This window comes from Chiroxiphia lanceolata, chromosome 8 (assembly GCF_009829145.1).
Source record: "Chiroxiphia lanceolata isolate bChiLan1 chromosome 8, bChiLan1.pri, whole genome shotgun sequence".
Taxonomy (NCBI): Eukaryota; Metazoa; Chordata; class Aves; order Passeriformes; family Pipridae; genus Chiroxiphia; species Chiroxiphia lanceolata.
In genome coordinates, this window is record NC_045644.1 from 5,061,995 (window position 1) to 5,075,035 (window position 13,041).

At 42.1% G+C, this 13,041-nt stretch overlaps 1 protein-coding gene across 5 annotated transcripts in view; it reads left to right on the top strand.

Moving 5' to 3' along the window:
- The window catches only part of PTPRE (protein tyrosine phosphatase receptor type E), a 96,754-nt gene that overhangs the window by 37,442 nt on the left and 46,271 nt on the right, over positions 1-13,041 (top strand). The window contains exon 1 of one of the 5 annotated variants that reach the window (XM_032695167.1): positions 7,836-7,855. The exons of the other annotated variants lie outside the window; for them this stretch is intronic. The gene's annotated coding sequence lies outside the window, so the exon portion shown is untranslated. Of the gene's footprint in view, positions 1-7,835; positions 7,856-13,041 lie in introns of those variants that run through there. 5 annotated transcript variants of the gene reach the window in all.

Below are 13,041 nucleotides of genomic sequence, written 5' to 3' on the forward strand. Positions count from 1 at the left end.
TTTGAGGGAACTCGCTGAAATATTTTTAGCCCTCTACATAATTTAGGAAGTTCTGCTTCCACTGTAGTGTATAAGAAGAGTTTTTTCCAAGGTTTATTGTGAATTCAAGAAGGTAAGGAGCAATCATTACTCAGACAAACATATTAACTTTATTTTTTTAAGTGCAATCTTAGCATTCTGTTGTTTTCAAGAAATATATTTAAATTAAATATATTTCATTAAATTTGCCTTTCCTAAGGTGGAGAACTTGGAATTGGCAATAAAGACCTGACCTCTGCCCCTTCCCTCTCTTTATTAACTTTTGAAGCCTGTGGTGGTTTTCCTCTGTTTGTTTATACATGGCAATAAGCTGGCAGTGGGATCCATCAGCTCCATTTCCTTCCTGAGAAAGTGGAATGTTTTAGGGTTTTTTATGAATGTGTAGGTAACATGAATATTGAATATACATAATTTTGATCATTTAAAATTATTCTTTTCAAAGTTATCATTGCTGCTATGATATTAAACCAGTCCTGGGGGAACGGTTGGACTCGATGATCTTAGAGGACTTTTCCAATCTTAATGATTCCATGATTCTATGGAAAAAAACTGTTTTATTTTTTTAATCAGAGCTCTGCCCAGCATTCCTATTTGCAGTGCAGTGTAGTTCCCTGTCACTAAAAGATGGAGAAGAATCCCTGACCACACTTCTAATAGAAAGTCATGTAATATTTCCTGTAACCTGAGGTTGAACTGCATTTGAACGAGAAGGTCTCCAAGGACACTGTACAAGTATGAACAGTGTTTGAAGTTGTATTTTTTCCAAAGAACTGTGCCCAGGTCAACATCAAACCAGAACGTTTTCAGCTGTTCTTGAACATTTCTGAGAGTGCTCTGTGAGTTTGCAGTTGAGCCCTCAGAATTACTCTGTGATTATCATGTTAGTGATGAGATTATGAAAGACATGTCTAGAACAGCCCCAAAGAATACTTAAAGATAATTTTAATGCTTTTGGCTTAAATTTCCAAGGGCTTTGCTGGGTCTGCATGGAGAATTTCAATAAATACGTATTGGCTGTATTAGCTTAAGTGGTTAGAAAAACACAGTGATGGGAAGGGATTGTAATCCTGTGCTTAACAAGAGGGGAAAAGTATTACAGGCTTAGTGCTTCCATTGCCACAAGCATTAGGCTGCTTTCCTAATGGGATACATTCTTTCCTCAAAGTTGACTGACATATTGAATATAGGGAATCCCTATTTTTGGGTGTTTCTAAAGCATTTCAGCAGATCCATTCAAAATTTCTGCCCAGCTGCCATTTTCCTGAAGTTCTTCTCAATTAAAATAATATAATGAGGGAATTTATATGTGGTCACAATGAAGATAGTTTTAGTACAGGATATTTACCCTCCAGAGTTCAGTGTGTGCTGCAGAGCTACTCTGCAATGCAAATGAATATTGAAGTGTTTCCTACAAGTGCTGATAGATACATTCACTTTCCTTGGAAAGCAACAGATTGCCTGGATCAGAGTTTTTGTCCTCATTTAAAATGTAATCCCTTCCTCCTCCCCATCTCTCTTTGGTCCCTTGCTTTTCTTGTACGTATTAGGCTGCTTTATTACCAAATGAAAATTGCTTTACTTTCAGATAAACAATATACTTGCTGTTGATTAAAAGGAATTAAAGATTATAGGAGTATAGAGACAAATAAAAATCCTAAAAATGTCTTAGCAATGAATGTTCCTGCATCACAATAGTATTCTTTGACAGTTATTTATATATGAAAACTCACTGTTTTCTAAGTAGTTTTCATTTTAATGAAGAAATGAGCCATAAAACTGCACTTTCAGATCCATCTGTGCATTTTAGAAATGATATGGGAATGTTCTCCTTTTTCAAGGGTTATGGTGATGTTGAGTCAAGCCCTTTGTGGTTCAAAGCACCAGTGCTCTGAATTTTACAGCTGTTACATTTCAGAGTCTGTGATTTCATAGAATCCCAGAATGTTTTGGGTGGGAAGGGACCCTAAAGCCCATCCAGTTCCACCTCCTGACATGGGCAGGGACACTTTCTGCTATCCCAGGTTGCTCCAAGCCCCGTCCAACCTTCATTCTGCTGATCTCTGATGAGAAAAACATATATTTTTTTTTTTTTAATTTCATAATGCAAATAAACCAACCAAAAAAAAAATTCCCTGAGTTTATTGGGACTTGGAATAGTAAAAGGTGGGAGTTAGGAAATGTGTGGATGGAGTGTCAGGGATGCAGGGTTGGTACAGCCCGGGGCAAGAACAGTGACTGACACCAAATCCTTATGCCACATTTTCCCAGGAAGGGGTTTTAAGTTACATTTACAACTATATTGAAGAACATAAGTGAGAATGTGCCATGTTTAAATGTGGGGTTTTTTCCTGCAGATAATATTTCCAAGGAAACTCAAAATGTTATGACACTCCCAGAATTATAACTGCAGCGGAAAGAGTTTATTTTCTAAATATAGTGGTGATATTTAATTTATAATCCTCTCCTCTTCTTTGGGGCAAGAAAAGCTCCCTCTCCTCGAGTTTCTGAGCTGGTGAATATGACTCCTGAGTGTGTGGGCAGCAGTGGAAGTAATTTGTAGTTTTAGATGCTGTTCTCCTACCCATCTAAAATTCTGTGGGATTCTGATGGAGCAGGGCCCAGTTTGCCAACAGCACCCAACTGGAAGGGTGACTGGTAAACCTGGTGATCTACCAGAGGCACCTGGACCAGCAGGAACCTGGTGAAGCTCAGTGGGGATGTGCTAAATCCTGCTCCTGGGGAGGAATCCTGCCTGCAGGAATGCCACTGCATATTCAAATCTGCTTTGGGACCTGACTTGGGAAAGCTGCCCTTTGCTGCACTAACATGATCCATATTTGTCCTACATTAGTGTTTTAAACCTAATTTTTTAACAGAAGCTCTTGTAAAAATGCTTGGCATTTCAGTTTGGCTGCGTGTATGCAAATATTCATAGTGCCTTAATGACTTTGCTCCTTTTGAATAAATCAGTGGGTTTTCAGTGATATTTAAAACCTGCTATGTGGTGTGTGATGCTTCTACATTTGAGCTGGAAGTAAAACCTTGTGGGAAGGTGGGTGGTGATGACCTGCAAGGTCTCTGGTTGTGCAGGGGAAGCTTCTACATCTCTCAGTCAAGCTTCTGCATCCCTTTTGTGGTTTTGATGTGTCTTGGGTTGAATGGCAAGTGCTGTAGGATGGCTGTCACACAAAGGTGGATATAATGTTGTCTTTTATAAAAAAAACTATAGAACTTACGGGTATTTATGGCACTCACAGAATTGTAACTGCAGCAGAAACAGTTCATTTTCTAACTATAGTAGTGATACTGAATTTATAATCCTCTTCTTTGCGGCAAGAAAAGCTCACCCGTCTATATATAAATATAGACGTATATAAATAAATATTTATATATTCTATATATAAATATATAAAACTATGTATCTGTAGTTTTATAATTCTGTGAGCATCATAAATGTCTGTAAGTTCTAAAGTTTGGCTTTGCTGTCAATGCTCATGATGTCTCTTCCTGGCTTTCTTGTCAATAGATTGATGCATTTCAGATAATTTGCACTCTTTGGCACAATTTTGTCCTTTATGGGTGTGTAAATTTTGGAAACAGGCCTAAAAATAGATGAAGCTCTTTTCTGATTATCCAGACCATATCAACCTGGTGAGGGTGGTGCAGTCATCTCACAGATTTATGAGAAGATCACCCGTCCTTGCTAAGGCTGTGTATGGTGGGACTTCCATAGCTGTGAGATCCCTGGTGCCTAATCAGATCTACAACACAGCATTTATGGCATAAATATGTTGTTTTAATGAGCAGTGAGTAAATAGATTATTAAATTCAACCAGGAGAAGAGAAGGTTGTGTGGAGACCTCACAGCACCATCCAGTACCTGAAGGGACCTACAGGGAAGCCAGGGAGGGACTTTAATCAGGAGTTGTAGTGATAGGACAAGGGGAAATGGGTTCAAACTGGAAGAGGGGGAATTTAGGTGAGATATTGGGAAGGAATTCTTCCCTGTGAGGGTGGTGAGGCCCTGGCACAGGTTGCCCAGAGAAACTGTGGCTGCCCCATCCCTGGAAGTGTCCAAGGCCAGGTTGGACGGGGCTTGGAGAAGCCTGGGCTAGTGGAAGGTATCCCTGCCTGTGGCAAGGGGTGGAATCAGATGGTCCTTAATGTCCCTTCCAATCCAACCACTCTATAATTCTATTTCCCTTCAGGCTTTCAAATTTCCAGTTGACCAGCAAACGTATTTGTGGCTTGAAGGTTGCTACTTATATTTAGGTGGCATTGAAGAAAGAAAAATCCTGATGTAATTATTTAGCAAAGCCCTCAGAACTAAATAAATAATGTGCCCTTGGCTGCCTGATCTAATGATACATACTCTCCAAAGACAAACAGCTCCACTGCAGAGAGATTCCTGTATTTTGGGTAAGTGGAACAGTTTTTGGAGAAGGCGGGGAAGTCATTGACCTAAATACATGTTTATCTGAGAACTCTTCCATTAAAGGGAGGTTTTTAGTCCTCTAAATCAGTAGGGGGTTTGGAGATATTTAAGGTTACAGGACCCAATAAATTTGCATGGATTTTTCTTGCTTTATTCTGTGTTTATTACAGTTTCAGTTTGTCATTGGTTTGGTTGGTTGTATATTTTAACGTGAACTCAGCATGAAGGTACAGAGCAGATCTAAAGTGCACTGTGTTGGACTGAATATCATGCTTTTTGTTAATTTTTTATTAATATTTCAGGGATTTTTCTGGCTATAGCATTTCAAATTTCCTTCATACTCAGAAACCTCACGTGCAGAACCATTTTTCTTTACTCAGGCAATTCTGCTAATAATTTTTACACACTGTGAACAGTGACTTTTCTTTTTGTTTTCTGATGTTCTCACATTTGTAAGTGGCACCTCTAATGCACTGAAGTGGCTGCAAATGTACTCTCTGGTGTGTATTTTAGTTTTCTTCCACTTGAACTCACTTGCTGCTTCCTGTCAGTCCCTCTCCCTGCTCTCAGCTCCCCCCGTAACCTGCTTGTCCCCAGAGAGCCCTGAGGCTGCTGCTTGTGGTGTGGAGAAGAATTGGTGATCAGGGAGGTGTAGCAGAGGCTGGGAAGGGGGGTCAGAGCAACCATGGGTATGTTTGCAAAGTCCTTGTTTCTTCTGCAAAGCCACAACACAAAAAAATGTGGATTTCTTGTGGAGATTCTGGTGTGTCCTTCCCTGAGTTGAAGAACCATTTATCGTACAGGGCATGGCTGTAGGATGTTGTTAGTCAAGTATTTGTGAGGATGAAAATCAAATTAAATAATAATTTCAGCAAATTGTGCTACCCGTGGAGAATTTTCCAGAAATCAAGGATGAAGAGAGGTTTATCTTGGAGGCAGAATAACTTTTTTTTTGTTTAAGAGTGATCTGAGTGTAAAGGAGCTGGGTAAGGCAGCAACTGTGCCTGTCACAAGGCATCCTGTCATCCTGCAGATGTATGGAGAAGAGGTGTGTATTTGGGGAGAGAAGTTTTGTCATGTCACTTCAAGGAGCAAAAGGAAAAATAATGTTTTTAAGGAAAACTTTCCGTGGACTTGCATAAGAAATCATGAGCTTGGGCTGTGCTCTGTGTGCATACAAGGGCTGCTCACAGATACCAGCAGTCACAAACCTAATTTTTGCAACTATAAAAACTGTGTAGCTTGTTTTTTACTGCTCAGCTTTGTTTCTGATTAATTACTAATTGATTAAGTTTCTGCAGATTGGAGCCTGGGGCTGTTCTCATTGACAGTTGGAATGCTCAGATGGTGGAACTGGGTTTTCAGATGGGGAAAAAACCCCAGTTTAATAATGTTCCAGTAGTGAAATTTATATTTTCATTCACAAGGAACAATTAGAAGCCATCCAGTATTAGATAAAAGTTAGGGAAGAATTATCTGTGTGCTTTTTGATGCTTCAGCCTTTTCCTGCCTGAAATGAGCAGCATTGGGGCAATTTAATTAGAGAAGGCAAATGATTTTCTAATTAACAGAGTTTAAGTTTTCCAATTTTCACTTTGATACTCAGTGTCCAGATGCTCCTGATGAGCAGGGATATCATTACACACTTTGATCTGCACAGACTGGTTTGGGTTGGAAGGGACCTTAGGACTCATCCCATTCCAACCTCCTGCCATGGGCAGGGACACCTTCCACTAGCCCAGGTTGCTCCAAGCCTGGCCATCCAGGTTGCCCATCCAGCCTGGCCTTGGACACTTCCAGGGATGAAGCAGCCACAGCATCTCCCAGGAGCATAATTTCTAGCCCATAATTTCTAGCAAATTTGAGTTCCTTGCTTATGGTTACTCCAGCTTATGGTTTCTGCTACTTATGGCATCACAGACCAGAAACACAGAGCAGTTTTGGTGCTTATTTCCCGTCAAAACACTTTTTAAAATATGGTTAAAATGCTGTAATGTGATATTTATTGGTCAGTTAGGCCTTGCTTTTCTTTCTCGAGAGCAGTAGCACAAAAGCACTGGTTTCCACCAGCTTTTTTGAATTACTAGGAAAATAGGTTTAGGTTATTATTTATTATTTTGGTAACACCTTAATATGCTCAGTACCTTGATGTAAAAGGTGGTTCTGATGTGTTTCATTGCTGTGCTCCTGCTTTTTGTGACACCTGGCAGAATAATGGAAATACTATCACAGTGTTCATTCTGAAGATGAATTCACTTTTTCCCTGACCTAGTCTTTGCCCAGAATGGCTGTACCTCTGCCAAGAGTAGATGTGCAACACCAGCTTCCTCAGCAGGGGGCTGGATATGGAAACTAAGGAATTTTGTTGGGCACACTGCTGTCAGAGAGCTCAACAAGCTTCAGGAAGTCCTTGGAGTCATAGAAAGACCTGGATGTCTGTCATATCTCTCTATCAAACAAAAGCACAAAAATGTAGAAAATGTAATAGAAAAAAGGCAATTCTGCAGTGTTTTAGCAGCTCCTGACCAGTATCTAACAACTCTTCCTTAGCCAGAGCAGGGGTGGGCTTGGTGGTAAATGAAACAAAAATACAACTGGAAATCTTCAGTTTTGTTCTGAGCTGTTTCCTATCTTAGAAAAACAAAAAATGTGTGAAACTGGAAGGATTATTTCTGAGAAAACTACTGCTCTGGGGGGCCAGAGGCTTGGAGAGCACAGCTGGGGAGGTGGATCAGCAGCAGGACAAGGTTTGCACGGGGCACTTGAGGAGGGGAGGGATCTGGACTGAGAGAAGTGGAGAGGAGTCAAGAATTACCACCAGGAAACTCAGTGGGGCAGTAGGAAACACTGGCAGAGTAATTTTTTTCAGTTTTGTGTGTTTAGGTTGTTTTTCATCTCTCTTTGATGGTCTTTTAACATGTTTGTCAGACTTTCACTCTGTATATTGGACATTTTGCCATTATAATTCATGTTATTTTTACATTGATTAGTTACGTGGTCCCAAAGTGTGGCCCAAACACCAAGAAGAAGGGAGCTGATTAATGGCTTGTTGGGTGTGTGTTATTTTATTGGGTTTTTTTTATATTTGTTTTGCTTTTTTTATCCCCCATGTGAATTTTTACTGTTTGATCAGAGCTTCTCCAGGCTGAGGCTTAATCCAGTTTCTCATGGGCTGTGCATACAAAATGGGACAGTGAGCAGAGAGCTGGGCATGAGAGATGCTCATACTTTTGTTTTCATCTCAGGGAATCACTGAATGGTTGATTTGAGTTGGAAGAGACCGTAAAGCTCATCCATTTCCACCCCTGCCATGGGCAGGGACATGTTCCACTAGCCCAGGTTGCTCCAAGCCCTGTCCAACCTGGCCTTGGACACTTCCAGGTGTGTGACATTCACAGTCTCTCTGGGCAACCTGTTCCAGGGCCTCACTACCCTTTGAATAAAGAATTCCTTCCCAATATCCCATCTAACCCTGCCCTCTGCCAGTTTGTAGCCATTGCTCCACATGGAAACCTGAGATGGTGAGATAGGAGCTCTGGGAGAGAGTCCACCTTTCCAGCTCTCACTTGGAGGGGGTGACAAATCACTTTTTACAGCTCATCAAGAGCCAGGCTTTGCAATATGAGTGTCACTGCTTAAAGGAACTACCATGAATCCATCAATTTATAAGGCTGTAAAAGTGACACCATGGTGATGAATGGGAGGCAAGTTAGATCTGGAAAGGACATCTCTGGTGGTGTAGCTGTCGATAATTTATGCAGCTCTGTGTCTGTTATCAGTGCAGCCATCAGGGATCATCATCTTTTTTGGTAGATTTGACCCCAGCTCTCTGTATCTTTGATTTCAGAATCATTTATCTGAAGTGAGGTTCAACTGTCATGTACTTTGCAGGTGATACTGAGCATCATTTTCACATTTGCAGCTCAATTTTTAAACTTAACTGTGCCAGTAGTGGTGTGGAGAGAAACTTGAGAGGAGGTGAGGAGAAAAACACCTTTATCCTTTTTTCTAAGCTTGATATAAAAATATTTTTACAGCTGATTGTCTGTATTGTTCAACTTATACTAAAGAGTGCCTGTAACCTTAAGTAAGGTACAGGGAAATGATATATAACAGTGCAGAGTGTTTCTAGACCCCAAAATCTTCCCTATTATTTATTTTCTTAGTGCTTCACCTCCTCCCAGCTCCCTGTTTCCTGGCCCCATTGCAAGGGGATGTTGCTGAGAGGGTGAAAAACTCGAGTTTTCTATGCCTGTTAGTTAATTCCAGAGTATTTTAAAGCATATTAGATGACACAACAAAACATTTAGCATGTTTAATTCCAGTGCACTGAAATGTATTATAAGACAGGGGAGAAGGATTTAATTAATATGTTTGAGTTCAGCTCAGGTTGGTCACCTGCTAAGCTGGGCTTAGTTGACTGAGTTGTGTCCAGCGAGCTGAACTTGGAAAGTACTCCCTGAGCTCCCCTTACTGAAATTTATTTTAAGAGAATGTGGTCAGCATAGTAAATTTTGAATGGTGTACAGGTGTTTCGAATGGAAATTCCAAGAGTTGAACTGTGCCTTCCTGCCCTACCCCTTAATCCTTCTTTTTTTGGGCTGATTTTTGGTGGGGGAGCAGCTGCCTGAGCATCACACGTGTCTCAGGGAGGATTTCTCCCCAAAAGGATGACAGTAATTTGGTTTTCTCCTTCAATGTCTTTCCATTTCTTCAAATGGAAAGGACAAGCTTAAAGTTTGAGAAGGCTTTAGACTTTGAAAGATGCTCCAAGGACTCAGCTCAGCCCAACACTGTTTTATTGGGTTTTCTTGAATTTTCCCAGTCCAAGGCTAATCTGAACTGAAATAACAGAAAATTCCAGTGGAAAATTTCCACTGTAGTGGGAAAACCACTACAAAGGTGGTTTCAGTGGTGAATTACCCTAATAATCTGTATTCTGGGGAAGACTTGGGAGTTCTGCTGAATTTATCCTCCCCCAGCTGCTGCAGAGCTCAGGGTGTCAGACCTTGATAGCAAAGTCATTTTTCAGCTTTCCCAGCCTGTGTCAGCGTTTTCCTCTTGGGGTTCAATTTTTTTGTTGTTGTTGCTGTTGTTCCTCTTTTATGATACTAATTCTTTTTCAGACTGGAGCAAAGAAAAATCTTCTCCCCCCTGCCAAGAACCCTCAAAATCCTGTGTTATGCGTGAAAAGCTGCAGATGGTTCATTCAGGAGGGATTGAATTTGCTCAGTGCAGGCCCAGGGCACGTGTTGAAGCTTTCAGCACTGTTTGCAGAGATGCTGGAGCGGGGTGTGCATGGGAATTCCAGGGATTCAGGCTCCCAGCATCCCAAGGACGCTGCCTGCAGTTTCTATGGGCAGCCTGGAGTGCCTGCATCCCTGGGATTTGATGCAGCTCCAAGAGCTGCCTGTACAACCACACTGCAGGCTCAGATTTTACATCTCTAAGAACTCCAGGGCTTGCTATTTAATTTCAATAATAAATCCAGTTTCTGTTTATTTCCTGAGGCTCCAGGCTGTAAAGAACTTTCCTAAACTTAGAAATTCACATTGGTAATGATCTTTTTTTTGAGATAAATGGCTTATTAGCAGGGCCTGGGCCTTAATGGCTGAGAAAATCAGATGCATTTCGTGTCCTAAAGCCATATTTAGAATTAAAGCTGGTGCTGTTGATATCATAAGTTTAGTTCTATGAAATAAATATATCAGCTAACTTAGGGAATGTCAGAGGAAAAGAGGAATAGCAAACCCTGGTGACAGATGCTCTGATATATTCGTAACACAGGCCATGCTGTTGCTTCAGCTCTCGGGGCTGGAGGAGCAGAGAGCTGCCTTCTGTCCCTGAAACAGCCTACTCCAATAAATAATTGGAATATCAGGCTTTGGATGAAAGCTCAGCAAGCAACTCCTAGAAAAACAGATGTTCCCCTGGAATCCCGGCGCACGTTTCCGAGCGCCGTTGTTCCGACCCGACACCAGGCGCGGAACAGGTGTTCCATGGAATTGTCTGGGGTGGAAGTTCAACATCTGGCACGTCTTGCTTCGTTGGGTTTGTAATTGTTTTGTACTCATTTAATTTCCTGTGCAGCCTGGCTGGTCAACAGGAAGGGCTAGGCTTGGAAGGGGCAGGTCTGCACGAGCAGGCCTTGGATTTCATTAACCTTGGATGTGGGTGGCTTTTTCCTGGGAATGCTGCTGCTCCTGGGAGATTATGTGAAGGATAAATATTATGGAGTAGCTTTTAGTAGTTGAAGTTTTAGTGCTTCTTTGTAAAAAAATTGGAGAGACAGAGTGTTATACATGTATAAAAATACACATTTCCGAAGTGGAAGCTGCAGGGGGGAAAAAGGCTCCACAGACTGTGGATTTTTGCTGTAAACCTTAGTGTGTGCTGGTTTGAAGCCAATGCTTCCTGAGAGCCCCTGGGATGTAGGGAGTGACAGTGGTCCTGTGTTTACCTCACGTGATGAGTGGCTGAGTTTGAACATCAAGAGCTCCTGTTGCTTCAGCTTTAAAAATAATCCCCAAAGTGGCATTTATCATGTTGCTCTTGTGTTTGGCAAGATTCTGGTTCCTGCTCTTGTCAGTGTGTGGATACAGCTGGTTCAGTGTGAGGAAGCCATACCCAAACAACCCCATAGAGGGGTGTTTTCCTGGGATGGTTTGGATTCCTGGCTGTGGGGGAATGCCCGTGGCTTGGTGGTGGTCACTATTGCCTGGCTGGCAGCTTGGGGTGTGGGTGGTGCATCCTTCTGCTGACCGGAGGGTCCAGATTGGCCAGGTCATGGGCTTGGGTTATAACAGGAGTCGAGAGGTGGGTTGAGCATGATTACAGAAAATACTCTGTGCTTAAAGAAAGGGGAGAGCCTCAGGGAATGAGGTCTGGTAAGGCATTATTTCAGCTGGAAGAACAGGTACCTGTCTGTCTGTCTGACATCAGAAAGGGCCAGAGCTGCACAAGCTCTGCCAAGGAGGCTGTGAAGAGACACTCCTTGTAAGCAAAGAGATGTGAAACCCACCTGCAGTGCCTGTGTCACCTGCACTGTGACACTGGTCCTGGGCAGGCTGGGACAGATGCTAGGTGAGCATAATTTTTAAATTTGCTGCTTGATTTTTAGGTTTAACTGTGCCAGTAGTGGTGTGGAGGAAAAAAAAACTTGTGAAAACCCTTATCCTTTTTTCTGAGCTTGATAAAAAAACTATTTTTACAGCTGATTGTCTTTATCATGCAGCTTATACTAAAGAGAGTCTGTATCCCTTAGTAAGGTACAGGGAAAAGATATATAACAGTGTGGGGTGTTTCTAGACCCAAAATCTGCCCTATTATTTATATTCTTAGTGCTTCACCTCCTTCCATCTCCCCTATTTCTTGGCCCCATTGCAAGGGGATGTTGCTGAGAGGGTGAAAAGCTGGAGTTTTCTATGCCTGTTAGTTAATTCCAGAGTATTTTAAAGCATATTGGATAACACAACGAAACATTTGGCATGTTTAATTTAAAATACACTGAAATACATTGTAATTCATGGGAAGAGGGTGGGTCCTGCCTATTTTCAGTGCTGCAGCTCTGAAGCCCCTGGCCTGTGCCTGCTTTGCACCTCAGTTTCACTGGCTCAGCCATTGGTTGGGCTGTGCTTGTGAGTTTGATCATTAAACTGGTTCAGATTTCACAAAAAAAGTTAAGTTTTCCTTCCTCCCCCCGCTGGTTTTTGCCCGGTGTGTTGGCAGTGAGATGTATGGGTGTGTTGGCGTCAGTAGGAGGGAGCTGGGGGTAGAAGACAAAAGGGATGAGAATGTGTAAAGCCTCGTGCTATCAAAGCCTTTGTGTTTCAAAGCAGCTGATCCAGCCCCTCTGGCATTGCCTCTGAGCTGTGCCTGTGTGTGCTGGAGGAGGAGGATTCACAGAAACATGGAACAGTTCAGACTGGAAGGGAACTTTTAAAGTCATCTAGTCCAACCCCTCTGCAATGAGCAGGGACATGGACTCATTGAATAATTGAGATTGGAAGAGACCTTTAAGATCATCAAGTTGTCTTCAACCAGATTGGGTTGCTCCAAGCCCTGTCCAACCTGGCCTTGGACACTTCCAGGGATGGGGCAGCCACAGCTTCTCTGGGCAACCTGTGCCAGAGCCTCATCACCCTCACAGGGAAAGAATTCTTTGGGATTAATGTTGTGTCTTTGAAATACCAATTCTTGTGTGTTGAGACGATATCTTAGAATTATTGAAGTGATACTTTCTTCCTTTCAGTCTTGGCAGCTCCGTGCCCAGTGGACCTGCTGGAGGAGGGTATCAGCCACGTGCAAATGTGGTGCAGAGGTGATGAGAGGAATTAGAAACCTTGAAACACAGTGGTACCATCACTGTTCCTCCAATTATACAACTGCTAAAAATATATTGCTGTACATGGGAATCAACTTAAGCTTAAAACCATGAACTTTTTCTACTCAGAGTACATATCAGTTGCTTTAACTGCAGAGTGGAGGGCTCTGTGGAGAACACTGAGCAGGGAGGAGGAGTTACCTGAAGCAGCAGATTTGAGCAGCTCTGTGGTGGGGCTGTACCT